The sequence below is a fragment of the Cuculus canorus genome, chromosome 24 (assembly GCF_017976375.1).
Source record: "Cuculus canorus isolate bCucCan1 chromosome 24, bCucCan1.pri, whole genome shotgun sequence".
NCBI lineage: Eukaryota > Metazoa > Chordata > Aves > Cuculiformes > Cuculidae > Cuculus > Cuculus canorus.
In genome coordinates, this window is record NC_071424.1 from 1,750,138 (window position 1) to 1,766,922 (window position 16,785).

General features: G+C 50.6%; 1 protein-coding gene across 4 annotated transcripts in view; it reads right to left on the reverse strand.

The window, feature by feature from the left end:
- The window catches only part of PLXNA2 (plexin A2), a 409,422-nt gene that overhangs the window by 109,645 nt on the left and 282,992 nt on the right, over positions 1-16,785 (reverse strand). The gene's annotated exons all lie outside the window — the stretch shown is intronic.

The following is a 16,785-nucleotide window of genomic DNA, read 5'->3' on the forward strand; positions in this document are numbered from 1 at the left end:
ATCTCCAGGAGGAGAGATCGCAGATCTCTATATAAGAAATTTCCAAGAGCACTTCAGACACTACATGAGATTCTTCTGGAAGTAAAGTACCCTTTGGGCTCCCCAGAGCATTGCCAACGTCATCAGCTCTTGGTGCTCGGCGAGCGAGGTTGGAGCCTTTGGCACGTCCTTAACAAAGCCCTGGGAAGATGAGTGGTTTGCTGAGGATTGCACAGCCAGTTCCGAGCAGATCTGGGCTTGAAATCTGCTACTGCAGATGCACAAGGTCCTGCCTGAAGCACTCCCTGCACCCCAGTCCACAGGAGGAGAAACCCAGCCTTGAAGAACTGGCTTTCCCCGCACCCACCTTCCGCAGGCAGGAACAGCAGGAGCCTGAGTTTGCTCCTGTTCTCCGCATGGGAAGTCTCCTCCTTGAAATTAAAGTGAGATAGTAATCCCATTAAGTATCTTTCCTTTAAATCATAGATATGTCCGTGAGGAAGTTAATGACAACCCTTACATGCACATTCAATTCAAATCAGCATATCCAATTAACTTCATTACCTGGAGGCTCCCTCATATCCCAGTCTCTTTCTCTCCTGTCACATTTTCTTTATGCATTTCTCCCACATTAGGATAGAATGTATCTGCCATGGTGGACGTCACCTTAATTCTTACCTCAAAGATAGCACGGGAAGCCTCGATAGATGAGTTCACTCCAGAAAGTCACGACGCCATCAGGCTGAGTAGCTTGGAGCAAAACAGCTCCTCGAGACCAAATGATCTGGTCTCTGAGGGAGGAGAAAATCCATCCTTTCCAGAATTACGCTGTCTGGCTAAACATTAAATATACGCACTAATCCCCAGTGGGGTTGCCCTTACAAAACTCTATAGGATCCGCTGGGGAGAAAAATCAGTTTGGTAAAGAGCTCTTTGCTGCACGGCACCCAAGAGGGTTTTTCTCGAGCCTACCAGTACCATCCCCATTCTTTAAATTTCTGCAGACACAGATCTTTCTTTTATAAAGCACCAGAGAGGAGCCCAGAACAGGGCGGCTGCGAGGGGCAGCAGAGCTGTGAAAGGTGCCACCAGGTTAATCCATCAAGAAAGATAAGATCCAAGGGAAAGAGGGACTGAGGAGACCCTCACACCCGGAGCTTCTCTTAACTTCGGGGTGGGGATGGAGGAGGAAAATGTCTCAAAAAAAGGATATTAGGGCTCAGAGGAGGAGCAGAGGAGCAGACTTGGCTTTGTGCTGCCTTGGTGCTTTGTCTGTGTTGTACCCAACAGCAGGAGGGACAAGTTGGGATGCGAGGCTGGGTTTCCTTGGATGGAGTTTTCATGTCTCTCTGAAGTTCGGGAGGAACAGTAAATGTGAACACTGGGGCTTTGCAGAGCAGCTTCGTCTGTGTGGCTCTGGCTGGAGCAGTGGGGAGAGTCCAGGTGCTTGCACCAAAGCGCCAGTGACTTAACCTACTGCCTCTTGGACTTGGGTCTTCAAGCAGTGCGCAGGAGCAGCAGGAGAGCAGATGCTGGTGTGATGCCACCGGTCCCACCAGTGCGTTCCCTTCTCACCCTTAGATGATCCCATGTTTCCAGGATCTGCCTGCTTGTAGGGTAGGTTCGAGCCCGCGTTTATTCTGATCAGGCTTCATGACCTGAATTATTTATAGATCTGAAGTTTCATTCAATACTCATGTCCAAAAATGTCTCCCTGGATGCGTCTCTCCCACCCACAGCTGTTTGCCATTTCTTCTGCTTGGGAGACGTTAGTTAAGGGTTCAAAGTCACAGCCTGGGAATCTGCAGCTCCCCAGAGGGAGAGCGACTCCGAGAAACCATTGGGAAGAGCACAGAGAAACCTCGTGGGGTCGCAGGCAGCTCTGCGGGGAGGGGGTTCTTGCAGCTGTCAGCACAGGTACCCATTTACGCTGCTAAACACAAAAATGCCAACCCAGCTCACAAACCAACCCAAACGAACTCTCACTTCCCGCACCTCCAGTGTTAAGGAACAAAACAAAGAAATAATCACCCTTCCTTCTGTGCTAAAGCTCAAGGCACAGTCCGCGGGCAATTGAACCGAAGATCTCAGCAGCTCCACATCTGTCCCGGTTAATGGCAACCGGCTGCAATACCAACATTCCAGGTGCTGTTTTGGGACACCCAGGAGGCAGAGCACTCGGATCTGCCGCAGGGAGAAGAGCTTCTGCAAATAAAGCCACGGAATCACAGAATCATAGAATGGTTTGGGTTGGAAGGGACCTCAAAGATCATCCAGTTTCAATTCCTTCCCAGTGGCAGGTGGAAAGAGGAGTTAGGGAGAGGAACGTCTTACTGCCTCTCTGCTGGCTTCTGGAGGTGAAAGAAGCCAATTGCTGGGTTGAAACGGCAGCTCAGACATCCTAACAGGTACCAGTACAAAACTTCAAGAGAAGATTGCCTCTGAAGCCTCTCTCCCTCTCTCCTAAGCCTTTATTTCCTTCCTTCCTCCATCTGCTCCCTCCACCCTTCTGGAGAGCTGATTCTCCAAGATAAAACAGGGAGGATGGTACAGAGGCACCATGCAGAGACTAATCAGCAGCCTCCATGTCTTTAATTTATTACTGCATGAGAGGCTCGTTTAGAACAAAGCTGCCAGTTCAGAAGATCATTCCTTTAAAAGACTTTTTATTTGAAAAGCTGTCAGCTCACACCTTGTCACAACCCTACTTGCAGAAGCAGAACTTTAATAACGTGCCACCTCATGCAAATGAGCTGCTAATTAATTAAGTAGTATTCTTCCGGGGACGGATTCATTAGAATGAAATTTGGGTTGGCTGGCTGGCTAGGTCGTATTGCTTTGGATGGTGCTTTAAATCAGCAGCATTGCCTTTTCCTTGAGTCATGGAATCACAGAGTCACAGAATGGTTTGGGTTGGAAAAGACCTCAAAGCCCATCCAGTTCCAACCCCCTGCCATGGGCAGGGACACCTCCCACTGGATCAGGGGCTCCAAGCCCCATCCAACCTGGCCTGGAACCCCTCCAGGGATGGGGCAGCCACCACTGCTCTGGGCAACCTCGGCCAGGGCGTCCCTACCTGAACAGCAAAACATTTCTGCCCGAGATCTCATCTCAACCTCCCTTTTTGCACCTTAAAGCCATTCCCCCTCATCCTATCACTTCACACCCTTGTGAAAAGTCCATCCTCAGCTTTCCTGGAGCCCTTTTCAGCCCTGGAAGCTGCTCTAAGGTCTCCTCGGAGCCTTCTCCAAACTGAACAGCCCCACCTCTCTCAGCCTGGCCTCACAGCAGAGGTTCTCCAGCCCTCAGATCATCTCCGTGGCCTCCTCTGGACCTGTTCCAACAGTTCCATATCCTTCTTATGTTGGGTCACCAGGACGTATTCCCATCAGGACAAAGCTGTTTCTCAACTCTGGCATCTCGGGAAGGCTCTGGATACTGCAGTGAATCCATGCAAAGCCACACCACGATGCAACTGCTCGCATGGCACAGACCAGACCTGGCATAGCTCGGAACACTAATGAGATGAAAAAAAAACCATGATCAAAATGCCCCGAGGATTGCCTTCTCACCCATTCAGGAAAGGCAGCATAGAAGAGGGCCCAATTCAAAAGCAGGAGGTACAGTTTATTAACTTGGAGGGCTCTGGGGTTCAGGGAACATCACAAAGGAGCTGCGCTCTTTTCGTGAAGCTCTTGTTGCAAAGAAACAATTGCTGGGGGTTCTCTGCCTTGCACCTTCCACCACCATCAAAAGACAGCCCATGAAAGGCAGAAACCATCCAGAGTGCTCTGTGGATTTACTCCCTGGAAGGAGGACGGCTCGCGGCACGTCTGCAGCATGGTACAAACACTCTATTCACTTCTAATTTGTCCCCTAATAAAGAGCCACGGCATGCAGTGACTTCTCTTTCCTTTTGTTCAGCAGCATCCTTCTCTCTTTACATCCCTGTATGATTTTTAAGGAGATGGCTCGGTGCTTCTCTGGGAAATGGGAATCATTAAGTCAGCAGCCCTTTGCTGCTTGCCGGCTTTACATTCTGGCACCGAGCAAGGAAAGCATCAAAGAGGCTTAAGTGTTGGCCTCCAAGAGAAAGGAACGAGGTAGGTGTTGCTGTATCGCACGGCACCGCACGCTCACCCTTCTGCAGCTCCTTCAGCCTCTGCCATTCTCTCCCCGACTTGCCCTGCTTCTCCCGCGTTGCGCGGCTTTAATCCAGCTCCTCGCCTTACAGCTGGGAAGTCAATGAAAGGACAGGCGAGCAAAGAGGAGAACAGCTCCAGGAACAGGCAGGAGGGGTTTTTTGCTAAAGCATCCTCCTCCACAGGGCGCTAGGAGTCCTTAGGAGCGATGCACAGCCAGGTGAGCCGAGTGCAACAACAGCCCTGGCTGCACGGATGACAGACCCCACTCTGCCCTCCGGTCCTCTGGGTATTGCACATGCCTGAGTCCTGCCCTGGCTTTTTCTCCTCTTCGCCCAAAGCCGGGCTCAGTGCGAGCAGGCGCCCAACGGGACTCATGAGCAGGGACAGGAGAGGGGCACACCTTGCTGTTTGCTGCCTGCAGGACACAATTAGTGAGGGAGGGAGTTGGGAACAGCGTTTGGGGGACTGAGCAATAGGATCACAGAACGGTTTTGGTTGCAAAAGACCTTTAAGATCACTGAGTCCAACCATCAATCCAGCCCTGCCAAGTTCCCCATCAGATCACATCCCTGAGTATGACATCTACTTGTTTTTTAAACCACTCCGGGGACGGGGTTTAAAAATTCAACCACCTCCCTGAGCAGCTTCTGCTAATGCTTGACAACCCTTTCAGCAAAGAAATTCCTCCTCATATCCAACCTAAATCTCCCCTGGCTCACCTTGTGGCCATTTCCTCTTGTCCTCCCACCAGCCACCAGGGAGAAGAGATGAACCCACACTTTGCTACAACCTCCTTTCAGGCCCTTGTAGATAGCGATGAGGTCTCCACCTCAAGTCTTCTTTTCTCTAGACTAAACAACCCCAGCTCCCTCAGCCACGGTGAAGGAACACAGGACAGGGCGCTAAGCCTCTCCAAGTCTTCTGTGACCAACAGAAAACACAACAAGAAGCACAAAGCCAGTATTATTTAGGGTGACTGAGTATCTGCTCAGAATTGCTTGTCACATACCATTTGCAGCTTTTCACCAAAGTCCCCAAAATAGCACAGTATCTGTGTTCTCCATCCACACCTCACCTGGGCCCTTCCAGCTCAATAAGCCTCCACAGCTCCGTGTCACGCTCTCTCCCTACCATCACCCTCTGACAGCAGTATATTTCACAGCTGAAGGGATTGGGCTTGCTTAGCTTGGTTTGTTGACCTTGAGTGGCCATGTAAAATGGAATAAAAAGCCACTTCGACAAGATTGTCTGATGCAGAATTCACTCGAAATGAGCGGCAGCGAGTTGCGCTCCTCCCCAAGGAGGGAAAAACTAAACGACTGTCAAAAACTGTCACATGAAACCCCTGTTTCTCCCAAGTCACGGCTTCCAGCTGATCAGGTGGGAACCAGAATGTTCCTCAGGAAATATTATTCTCTTTCCTTTTCAAAAACATCATGTAAGTAATACGTTTCAAATGACTTCGATTTCCTGCCCGACACCTCCCGGGAGCACGGCAATGCAAGCCAAACTGCAAACCACTAAAGGCCAAAACCCAGAAGGAAATAAAAGAATCTTAATTTTGTTATTTTTTGGTTTTACAAACTTGTGGAGAAATCCAGCCTGGTAGTTTTGCGCTGCTCTAGGTCAGAGAGGAGCGATCAGGTGAATGGGGAGACCGCGCATATTTTTGGTTTCACTTGTGCATGCAGAACCACTCATGTGTTACTGATCAGATCTAACCTTGCTCAGGCAGAGGATGTGAGGAAATTACAGAGCACACAGCTTAGCTTAAATCCCAGGAAATGAGGCTCTCCCACATGGCCCACTGCTCTGTCCCAGGCACCAGCCAGCCACGGGGAACATCACACCCCGGGGTGACAACCGCTGCGGATGCCCAGCAGGCAGAGGTGCAGATTGCAAACGGGTATTTTATAGTAAAGAAACGGGCTCCAAAGCTCTTGCCGGCTGGTGGCTGGTCCTGCTGTTTGCATACAGGCTGAATTTGTATACAGGCTGAATTTTACTAAAGCAACAGCCTGGCAATGAGGTCACCTAAGGACGGGCAGAGCCACAGCCAAACTGGCACTGCACACGGCTCCCATGCCGGCAGAGCTCTGCACTCTCTCTCCCCGTCCCTGTGGACCGTGGCAGCTCAGCTTGTCAGTGTTCAGGGGATACACGCTCTGCGTTTGGGTCCTGTTCATCACCGGACAGGCAGGAGCTGGACCAGGCGTGGCAAGAAAAGATGCAGAACCAAGATGCACGATGAACTGCATCTTGGTTCTGCTGGGGCTGGGGCTCAGCTCAAGGACGTTTGCTTACACAGGGCCCTGTATGGGAAGCATTAAAGCCTCCTGATGGGATTCAGACAGAAATAAATCCATGGAAGTTGAATTCCTCCTTATTCTTTCCTATCTACTCAATCACAGATCTCCTGGTCTCCAGCAGATGGAATCTTGAGGTAGCTCACGTTCCCAACATGTATGGAACACAAGACTGCTTTTGCTGCTGTGAGATGCTTCCCAAATGCTATTCTGGGACGGATCAAGCATATAAATAATTAAATAAATAAATACCATCTCCTGCCTCTGCACGTTAACTCACTCAGCCATCGGCACATGCCCTCTCCAGCATCTCAGAATTAATCAGCAGATAAGCAGATGAACCGGCTCTGAACAATCTGTAGCCGCAACACATGTAATGCTGCTGAACGCTGCCTTGGACCCAGCAGGGACACCGCTCGGCTCCCACGCGTCTGTGCCCACCTCGGGAGAGTCGGTGTCCGCACCGCAGGCTTTGGACAGCCTCAAACCCCGTGCTGGGCACCTGGCTACAGAGGAGCACAGGAGGGAAAGGAAGAGGCTGATGGATGGACCAGCTCCCTGCTTCTCAACTGCCCAAATTCAGAGTAAAAAGTTCAAACTGAGCTAAGGAAGGATGGGAACCTGAAGGAGCTGCCTGCGAAATCAGAAGCTGTCGGGATGGAGCTGCAAGGAGTACTCAGGAATTGTGTTGAAGCGCTTTGCAGCTCCAGCCACACTGGGAGCAGGGAGCTGCAGCCCCTGGGACAAAACATCCCCCCAGCTCTGGCAGCATCCCACAGGGACAGGCGGGCAAAGAGGATGTGCCCAAGGTCATGCTGCTGGCTGCACCTGCCTTCCTTGGTGGCACACCATGGATCATTTAGGCTGATGCCACTGCTCTTCCTTGGAAGCCACGGATGCCATAGGCACGTGAACACAAGAGCACTCATCGTGGAGTGACCCACCCAAAGCACCCCAACAACATTAGGGGAGGAAAGAGGAGCCACAGGTAAAGAGCTGGAACTAAAGAAGATCGTGTTGATGCACACAAGCAGCACATCACCCTGCAGAGCAGCTCTGAGCACCTCAGACCAACAGCATCCAAACAGCCTGTGCCTGGTTTCATGCGGAAGGGTTTTGCTTCTATGTTCCTTCGCATGATGAGGTGGAGCAGATCTGCCTTAGAGCTGTGAAACCCACACTAGAAGGACAGAGGCAGCTCTTCCCTCAGGCCCCTGCTTTGGTGCACACACTGGCCAGCACAGCTAATCCCTTATCGCACCCATGGCCCAAAATCAACATCATGAGATAGGTTCAGGCTGAGGTCCATGGATAGGAGAGACAAAGCTACATCACATTACTGCTTTCCCTTCCATAATTGACCTGTAGATAAACACATGGCTTCCGCCTTAATCCCCTGCAGCCTCATGAACATCAGCCACGCTAAATTTTTCATGTAATTAAGAGAAAAACCCTAATCCAGTGTAATTAGCTCCCTGATTGCCAACGTCAGGCAGAAAAGCACTGTTTGAACAGCAATTCAGGACTAGCTGGTTAGGCAAATACTGTGTGTGTGGTTCAGTAATTTAACACTGATACAACTCCCCCTCTGTTGTCCTTGTAGGCTTGCTTTCCTAAACAGTACTAAGTGGTTTCGTGACTGCAATAGGCACAATATCCCCCAAACTGCTGTTCCATCAAGCTCCGGTTACGTCCCTGAAGGGCCAGTTATGAAACAAGCCCATCAGTTCCCTGAGAACCCCACCAGTTGTTGATTTTGCAGTGGTGCCCTCGCGCCATCTGCCACCTTCAGTGACTGCCACCAAGTTGTTGAGGCACCACCACCCGTAAGCTCAGGGTCTGATAGTCACAAGTAAGACCCTGATGGAGAAACAGTCTCCTCATGAGCGATGGAGCACCATAACCACAGCCTGCAGGAGATAAGAGTCTGCAGCAAAGCTGATAAAGATTTTTATGGTGTAGGTCAAAATCAATCCCAGCTACTGACACGGTTAGAGTGGTGATTTTCTTTTCCATTCATGTACACGAAGGCAAAGTTTTAAGAGCAAAACGTTAGAGATTTGGGAAGTGGAAGCAGATGGAAGAGGAATAAAGAATGTGGATGTATGTGCCAACAGGGCGGCAGGGAAATCAAGAAAGCATGGCTAGAAGACACCTTCACTTCACCATTTAATCCATCCCTCGGCAAAAAGGAAAGGATCTGAACTCCTTAAGCCACTGTTGTCTTTCAAAACCTCGCCTGCAACAGAAATTTCAGACTACTCAGTTCTCAACCAGTTACATCTTTCGTCTTCAGACAAGTCTCCTGAAACACAGCATGTTATTATAGGAGGCATCTATTGGGATCTCTCCAAGGAGAATTTTAATCCTCGTCCTAGGTTACCTTACAAAGGTTTTGTGGGTTCGGTTGGTTGTTTTTGGAAAAAGGCCTTTGTCTCCCTGTTGCTAGTTTTGGTTTAACATTGCTGTAGAGGCCGAGTTGCTGTGCCTGGGAGACTGCAATCGCCCCAGCCTGCTTGCTCGAAGTAGGAAGCTGAAAACCATTTCGCAGCTTCAGCCGTGCAGGCTGAATTCTTGCAGAATACTTGTTTATACGCCGTGGCAGGCTAGAGCCAATCCTATATGTTTTTGCAGCTCTAACTCTAATTCTGACAGAGGCCACAGGCCGGGGGGAGGCGGGGGGCGCGCCTGGCTTTGCCCATGTTTGGGCTCCAGGCTCTGGTCTCCCCAGCCCCGCTCCTCTCTCCCCTGTCCTCATCACACGGATGGTCTGTAAACAAACCAGCAGCCAGCAGAGCAAGCTGCTCCTTTGTATCAAAGCCAGGGAGATTTCTTTATACAGAAATGAGTGAAAATTTATCAACTCAAAGCTCCTTTTAAAGAGAAGCCCCTAAGGAGAGCAAGCCCAGATGCTTGCTTGCACTGCCCTGCTAAGCCGATTGCTCTTGCTCCCTCCCTTCGCGCACACATTATTTTCCATGGAAGGCACTGTAGATGAACTATCGACGGGGAACAGAGCCTCCTGGTTGGATGGCATCACATCAATATGGATTTAAGTAAGCAGCAATGATATGGCGCAGTTTGGTGCTTTGCCATTTTTCCCTTTACATGGGAACAGCACTTCAAGCCAAGCAAAAAACCTTCTGCTTAAAGGCCTCCCAGAGGACCTCCAGCAGGCGAGCTCGTGTCTCCCAGGCGCCTGGTGACCGTGTTTCAGGCAATGCGAGAAACAGCACATCTCATAGAATCACAGAATGGTTTGGGTTGGAAGGGACCTCAAAGCCCATCCAGTCCCACCCCTGCCATGGGCAGGGACGCCTCCCACTGGCTCAGGAGCTCCAAGTCCCATCCAGCCTGGCCTGGAACCCCTCCAGGGATGGGGCAGCACCACTGCTCTGGGCAACCTGGGCCAGGGCCTCCTCACCCTCACAGAATACATTTCCCCCCAATTTCCAGGCTGAATCTCCCCTCTCTTAATTTAAAACCACTACCCTTTGTCCTGTCACAACAGGCCTTGCTAAAATGTCCCTCCCCAGCTCTCCTGGAGCCCCTTTCAGCACTGGAAGCTGCTCTAAGGTCTCCCTGGAGCCTTCTCTTCTCCAGGCTGAACAACCTCAACTCCCAGCCTGTCCTCAGATGGAAGGTCCCCCAGCACTCAGATCATCTCCATGGCCTCGTCTGGATTCGCTCTAACAAATCTATGTCTTTCCTGTGCCAAAGACTCCAGAACTGAACTCAGCGCTCCAGGTGAGGTCTCACCAGAGCCAAGTAGAGGGGCACAATCCCTCTCCCTCACCCTGCTGGCCACGTTTCTTTTGATGCAGCTGAGGGTACTGTTGGCCTCCTGGGCTGCAAGCAACACTGTTGGCTCGCCTCCAGCATTTTGTCACTCGGTACCAAAGCAAGGCATCTTAAAAGTCTGTGGAGAGCTGATAGTTGATGAGAAGAGCCGTACGCAGCTCTAATAGGGGCTGGCTGGTTTTTCTTCTGACTTTCCCTGTTGCACATCCAGCAACGTACAACTGGGAACATGGTCCCAGGTCAACCTGGGACTGAAGCACCAATGGGGTACATTGCAACAGCCACCACAGCTTCTTCTGCTACCAGCGATAAACCCACATCAAAGTTACTTCCCAGTGAGCCGGATATTTTCGCAGCCACTGTTTAGCCGGAGGGCGGTGGAAGTGTCTCCAGACAGATCGAGGAGTCTCGGGAGCTTTGCATTCGTGTTAATGAGCACTGGCAGGAGATTTGCAGTTAGTCAGTAAGAAGTGTCAGGGGGTGGCAGAAAGAGGTGTTGGAAGTAATGGGAGCTGCTCAGCTTCACCCATACCAGCTTTTAAGTGACCTAAAGGACAACACTGGGTCACGGAGGCTTCCAGCTTCCACCTCCCTACCCCCAGAAGCTGGAGCTTCTAACAAGGCAAGTCGCTCTCTCTAAAAACAGATGAGGCATCAAATGTTTCTAAAGCTTTTAGAGTAAGAGCTATAAACAGAGCCAAGAAACCCAAGAGACAGAACTGATATGGAAAGCTACCTTCCAGGACCGATTTTCCTGGAGACTGAGTGCCGGTAACCGCAGCAGCCTCTTTGCACGATGCCACTGTTTATTATCAAAGGAGCTGAGCTACTTCTTGCCTCTCTCTTCCTATTGCACCAGAATTAACGCGGTCCCCTCTCTGTAATCATACATCTGCATAACGGAGCCTGCTAATGATTTTGGGCCTCATATTTTGCCACTGTCACACTCTATTAGTTATGTCATTGTTTGCGGTTAGCCGCAAAAAAAATCTTTTGGTGACCTAAAACCATAAGACTCCAGTTTTGCTGGTGATGGAGCCCTACGGCCATTCCAACACATAGGGTATTTCTCTGTCCGACCCCGGCAGCCTGGCTGGGAGCCGTGTCCCGTTCCCGGAGCGCTGCAATTTGTGACTTCACCAAACGGTTGAGCCAACCTCCAAAGAGTCTCCTCCTGAGAGGTTTCATGCCTTGAAAATTTACTCTAAAGCAGCTTCAAACCCACCGGTTTTCATTATTAATACTACTTCTTTCATCAGCGTCCACTTCTCTTTTGGCTTTCTATTTCTGTCTCTCCCCTTTTATTGTTTCCCCGAGTGCCTCCGTGGGAGGGAATGCTGCCACAACCCAGACCAGGCAACTGCAGCATCTACCCTGCTCTCTCCCTACCAGCAGGAATTCATTTCCATCAAAGCCTCCTCCTCAAATCAAGTTTTTTTTTCCTTTTTATTTCCATCTGTATTTAATCCCAGACAAACACAAACAACAATCGCAGCTCCCTGAGGCCATCACTTTCTAAATCGGTTACAGCTAACTCCAATTAGCAGGCAAGCAACACGAGCAGCTTCGTACGCTCCTGTATCTTTGGGAATGAGCCAGCCCAGAAAGTCCTTTTCCCCAGACTGTGTCCTTTTTCCTTCTGAAGAAGTAGCAGCGTCATTAGAGTTGCAGGCTCTGCGAGATAAAACACATCCGCCTTTGCTTTTGCCATCACGGCAGAGCTGGGGAGGATACTCCGCAGCCTCTTTAACACCGCTGCGTGCCCACACCTGGAGGCTACCTGCATGCTTTGATTTAGAAGAGGATCCTAAAGCCTCTACAAGTGCTAAAGAGAGATTCTCTCGGTCACTTTAGCTTCCCTCTTGCCCTGCACTTGAAACAGCCCCTGCACAGCCCCTCTAAGCCGGGCTGCCGGAGAAGCAGCGCTGCCTGCAGTGCCAGCTCCTGCCAGGGCTGCAAGACCTTCCCTTCTCAGGCCAGGAGAGCATCTCACAGACATACCCTGGCGAAGAAACCACCAACCCTCGCTGGAGCTCACCACATTGGGCAGAGGGAGCATCGCAGCTTGTGCAGTCAGGCTTAATCCGACCGTGAATTCACTGTCATAAAATTGCTTTTCGTTTATTTTGGTAAGAAATGTCCGCTGTCACAGTTTGGTAGGGTTTTGTTGGAGTCTGGCCATGGGTAGGCACTTGCTCCTTCGAGATCAGCCTTGGTGGTGCCCCCTACTCCATCGCAGCTCTGCTGGGCTGCTCCTGCACCGCTGGGTGCTCGGAGGGTGTTGGGGTCAGCAGGGGAGCTCTGCCCTCAGACCTTGTCTGCCAGGACACCCGCACAAGCGTGCCAGCAGGCAGAGGCAGTCACTTCACCTCCGCAGTACATCTCCCTCCATTAGTGAGCTATTTTGGGCAATGATTTCAAATGAATCTGTATTTTATTAATTAGGCGTCTGCTTTGCCGCTGAAATCTTTAGTGTGTTTCCCAGCTGTATCAATCTACAGCCGTGAAGGAAACCATTAAATCTGGATGCCTGGAGCGTGGAACATCGCTAGGACGCATCTATCCCGGGGGGTTGCCCAGAGACGTGAGGCCCCGGCAAAAGCTGCCGGCTCTTACCTGCAGGAACATCTCCCATCTCACCTGGCGGGAGCAAAGCAAGGGACAGCGTGGGGCTGGAGCCAAGGATGTGCCCTGACAAACCCATCAGGATTATACATGATTGCAAAGTGATGCTGCCCAGTTTCTCCATCTTCCACACTGGCTGGCAAGAAATGCAAGGAGCCAGCGCTGGCACTGCTGGGCTTCAACTTAGCACCCTGCCAGCAGCTGTCAAAGAGAAGACGAGGATGGGAGCAAAAATCATTTGCATTGCTGCAAACGCTTCCTCCAGCCTCATTTGCTAAGCTGTGTCTGGGCTCGTTCTGCACTGACGAGTCCCTTGTATTTTGTAGAATCACAGAATGGTTTGGGTTGGAAGGGGCCTCAAAGCCCATCCAGTCCCACCCCTGCCATGGGCAGGGACACCTCCCACTGGATCAGGGGCTCCAAGCCCCATCCAACCTGGCCTGGAACCCCTCCAGGGATGGGGCAGCCACCACTGCTCTGGGCAACCTGGGCCAGGGCAGGGACACCCTCATGGGAAAACATTTCTTCCCAAGATCTCATCTCAATCTCCCCTCTTTCAGCTTAAACTCATCCCCCCTCGTCCCGTCCCTGCCCTCCCTGACCAAGAGGCCCTGAGCTCATCTCATGTTGCACCTTCACACCCCTTCAGCAGTTGGGTAAAGGGCTTCCCCCGTTCAATCCTCTCCCTCCCATGCCGGGATGGTAGAGCGCAGCGCCTGTAGGCAGACGGACTCATTCACTCGCCCTAACTGGCAAAACCGATTGGGTTTGATGGACATGCAGGGATTTGCAGACACATTAATGACCCATTTGGCATGGAAACCCACAAAGCGATGCACCTTGCAGATGTTATTAGGAGAAATATGTTTAAAGCAAATTTTATGGCTGTGGAGAATGTATGAGGTCAGCAACCCTGCGAAACATCACTTCAGGCTCCTTCTCTAACAAACACATAAAACATTTTACAATAAAATAAAACACTCCTTAAAAAAGGTGCAACGCAATTTTACAAATCGAATTCTTTGTCGCTGAGAGGACTTTGTCCTTGGGTGAAAAATAAAGAGTTTACCAGCACTCGGAATCAGAAAGGGATGAAATGCATGGACCGTACCCAGTTCAGACCCTCATGCCCCATCCGCGCGGATTCTCTGCTGGCAAACTTCACACGACCTGCCTCCCCCCACAAAGCGAGCTAGTCAAGCTGCATGATTTTATCATAAAATAGAATGGCTTAGGTTGGAAAGGACCTCAAAGCCCATCCAGTTCCACCCCTGCCACGGGCAGGGACACCTCCCACTGGCTCAGGGGCTCCAAACCCCATCCAACCTGGCCTGGAACCCCTCCAGGGATGGGGTGGGCACAACTTCTCTGGTCAGCCTGGGCCAGGACCTCCTTGCCCTCAATGTAAAGAATTTCTTCTTAATGTCTAATTTAAATGTTTTCCCTTCCAATTTAAAGCCATTCCCCATTGTCCTGTCAATACACATCCTTGTAAGAAGTCCCTCCTCAGCTTTCTTGGCCCCTTTAGGTACTGGAAGGCCCGTAGCATCCTTGAGACGGCAGCATTAATGGCTCTACTGTCTGAAACCGGCTCTTCTTAGATACCCGTAAAGCTGAGCAAGAGAGGCACCAGGCTAAAAAATACTCCCTCTCGACCCAAACAGACTTGCACGCGGATGGCACAGAAACGAAAGCAACAAGAGGTCTCTGAAGCCAATCGCTATATGGCTGCGAAGCAGGCTCGTCACTTTGTACACCCATCTGGCGAGGACATACTTTCCGTTTCAGCAAGTGCGAGAATGGGTGGACAGCAAAGGGAAATGTGAAAATGGCAAAGAAACGAGAAGAATGAGAACCCGCGGGACAACACTGCTACCCTGTTATGAATACCGTACGCCTATTCATATGAAAATCCATACGGCTGCTACTGTTGCATGCGCTCTTCTTACACAGCATGAAATTAAAATTCCTCTTCAGTATCATATTGCCAGCGCTACAGAACAACTTTAGAGCGAGCTAGCAGACAATTTATCCTTTGGCTTCCTCAGCCAGGCTTGTGCTAGGATTGAAAGCCAGCGGGGCGAGGGAGACGAGTCTATTGCCCACAGTAAAAAGCTTCTAAAACAAATCCCAGAGAAATATTGCTGGCCTGGAGTCTGTTGGTGCTAATTTCACAGCGCAGTTTCACACGCCCAATTCCCCCCAGCTCCCCCCGTCACCTCCCTTCTTATCTTCCCAGAACAAACTCAACGCACAGGCTAATTTCAAGGAGGGTTTCTCCCAGAGTCCGGCCAAATGTCAGTGGATCTGCTGGAAATGCAAACGGAGACAATCGTGCAAAAGAGGAGGGCGTCTGGATTGTGCGTAAGGGCGACAGAATGCAAATAAAAGCTGACAGAAAGAGGCAGGAAGGGACAATTCCCCCATCTTGAGTTGTTGATCATTCGCTCATGTGCTCAGCAAGTAAAGACAGATTTCCACAAACATCCAAGTCCCATTGATTTTCACCGCTAAATTGTCCAAGTGCCTCCAAAAAAACACATCTCCGAGCTCCTAAATCAGCATCTCGCTTTCCCTTACACCGAGCAAGCTGACCACGAGCCAGCAGTGCCCTGGCAGCCAAGAGAGCCAACCGTGCCCTGGGATGCATCCAGCACGGCGTCCAGGGAGGGGATTGTCCTGCACTAGCGCAGCCCCACCTCGAACACTGGGTGCAGTTTGGGGCACCACAGGATAAAAAGGATCTAAAGCTACTGGAGAGCGTCCAGATTTGGTGAAAGGTTTAGAGGAGAAGTTGTATGAGGAGCAGCTAAAGTTGCTCGGTCTGTTTAGCCTGGAGGAGACTGAGAGGAGACCTCATTGCACTCTGCAGCTTCCTCGCAAGAGGAGGAGGAGGAGGAGCAGGCACTGAGCTGTTTTCTGTCGTGCTTTTGAGAAAGCTTGGATAACCATGGCTCCCTGCAATCACCTGGGGACAAACCAAGGAGAAGGTACCGGAGATGGGAGGTTGACTAGCTCAAACCCAGGCACAACATTTTTCAGATCCAAGCCAATTCATATGAAGGTTTGCTGATTACGTATGCAAAGAAATAGCAGGAGGAGAGACTCTATACTATGTGCCACAACATGATATAGAATTAATCCCCCTGGGATACAAAATTCCTCATAAATCGCAAGTGGGACGGTATCTACTGTATTATATTTTATCACACTTTCTGACAAAAGATCCCCTGCAGGGAGCCTCTTCGGCGATGCTATCACAGGCAAAGCCTTATTTGGGGAGGAAGATTTGAACTAAACAGCAGCAAACTATCAATATGTTCCTTGCGAGCCTGCAAAATAGAAAAAAACCCTTACAGCGGTGTTCATCGTGTCTGATGTCGTGAAGCTCTTCTTTAAATAATGCCGTCTTCTGGTTTTGCTCAGCCCCATATGGAGCGTATATGTTGTTTAGTTTTATTAACATTAGCACTAATACAAGCTGGCTGCTCCGCTTCCTCATGCCCCCGAGTCCCCGAGGGATGGCAAAACACTCTACAAAACCACCCGGCAAGGAAAACTTTGCCAGTAAAGCTCAGCCACCTCTCAGGCGATGCAGGGCACAAGGAGGGAGGGCAGAGCTGAGCTCCGCGGTTGCACCCCGGCTATGGAAGTTGGGCTCCTCTATCCCCACCATCACCAGCCTTCGATAACGACAGCTGAGTGCTTCCGCTTCGCTTGGCTCCGCACTTTTGTAAGGCGCTCTGGCATTTTTGGCAGCCATTGAACTGGAAGGAAAAGGGTCTGATTATCTCCTCCACCACCTCTGGTGACCCAGACCAGTGACCCCTCTCCTGTCACTCTCCATTTGCTTTGGATGTTTTACACAAGGAAGGGGCAAAGCTTTCACAATTGATCCAGGCTGCATCCATAGGCTCTGCCTTCTGCAC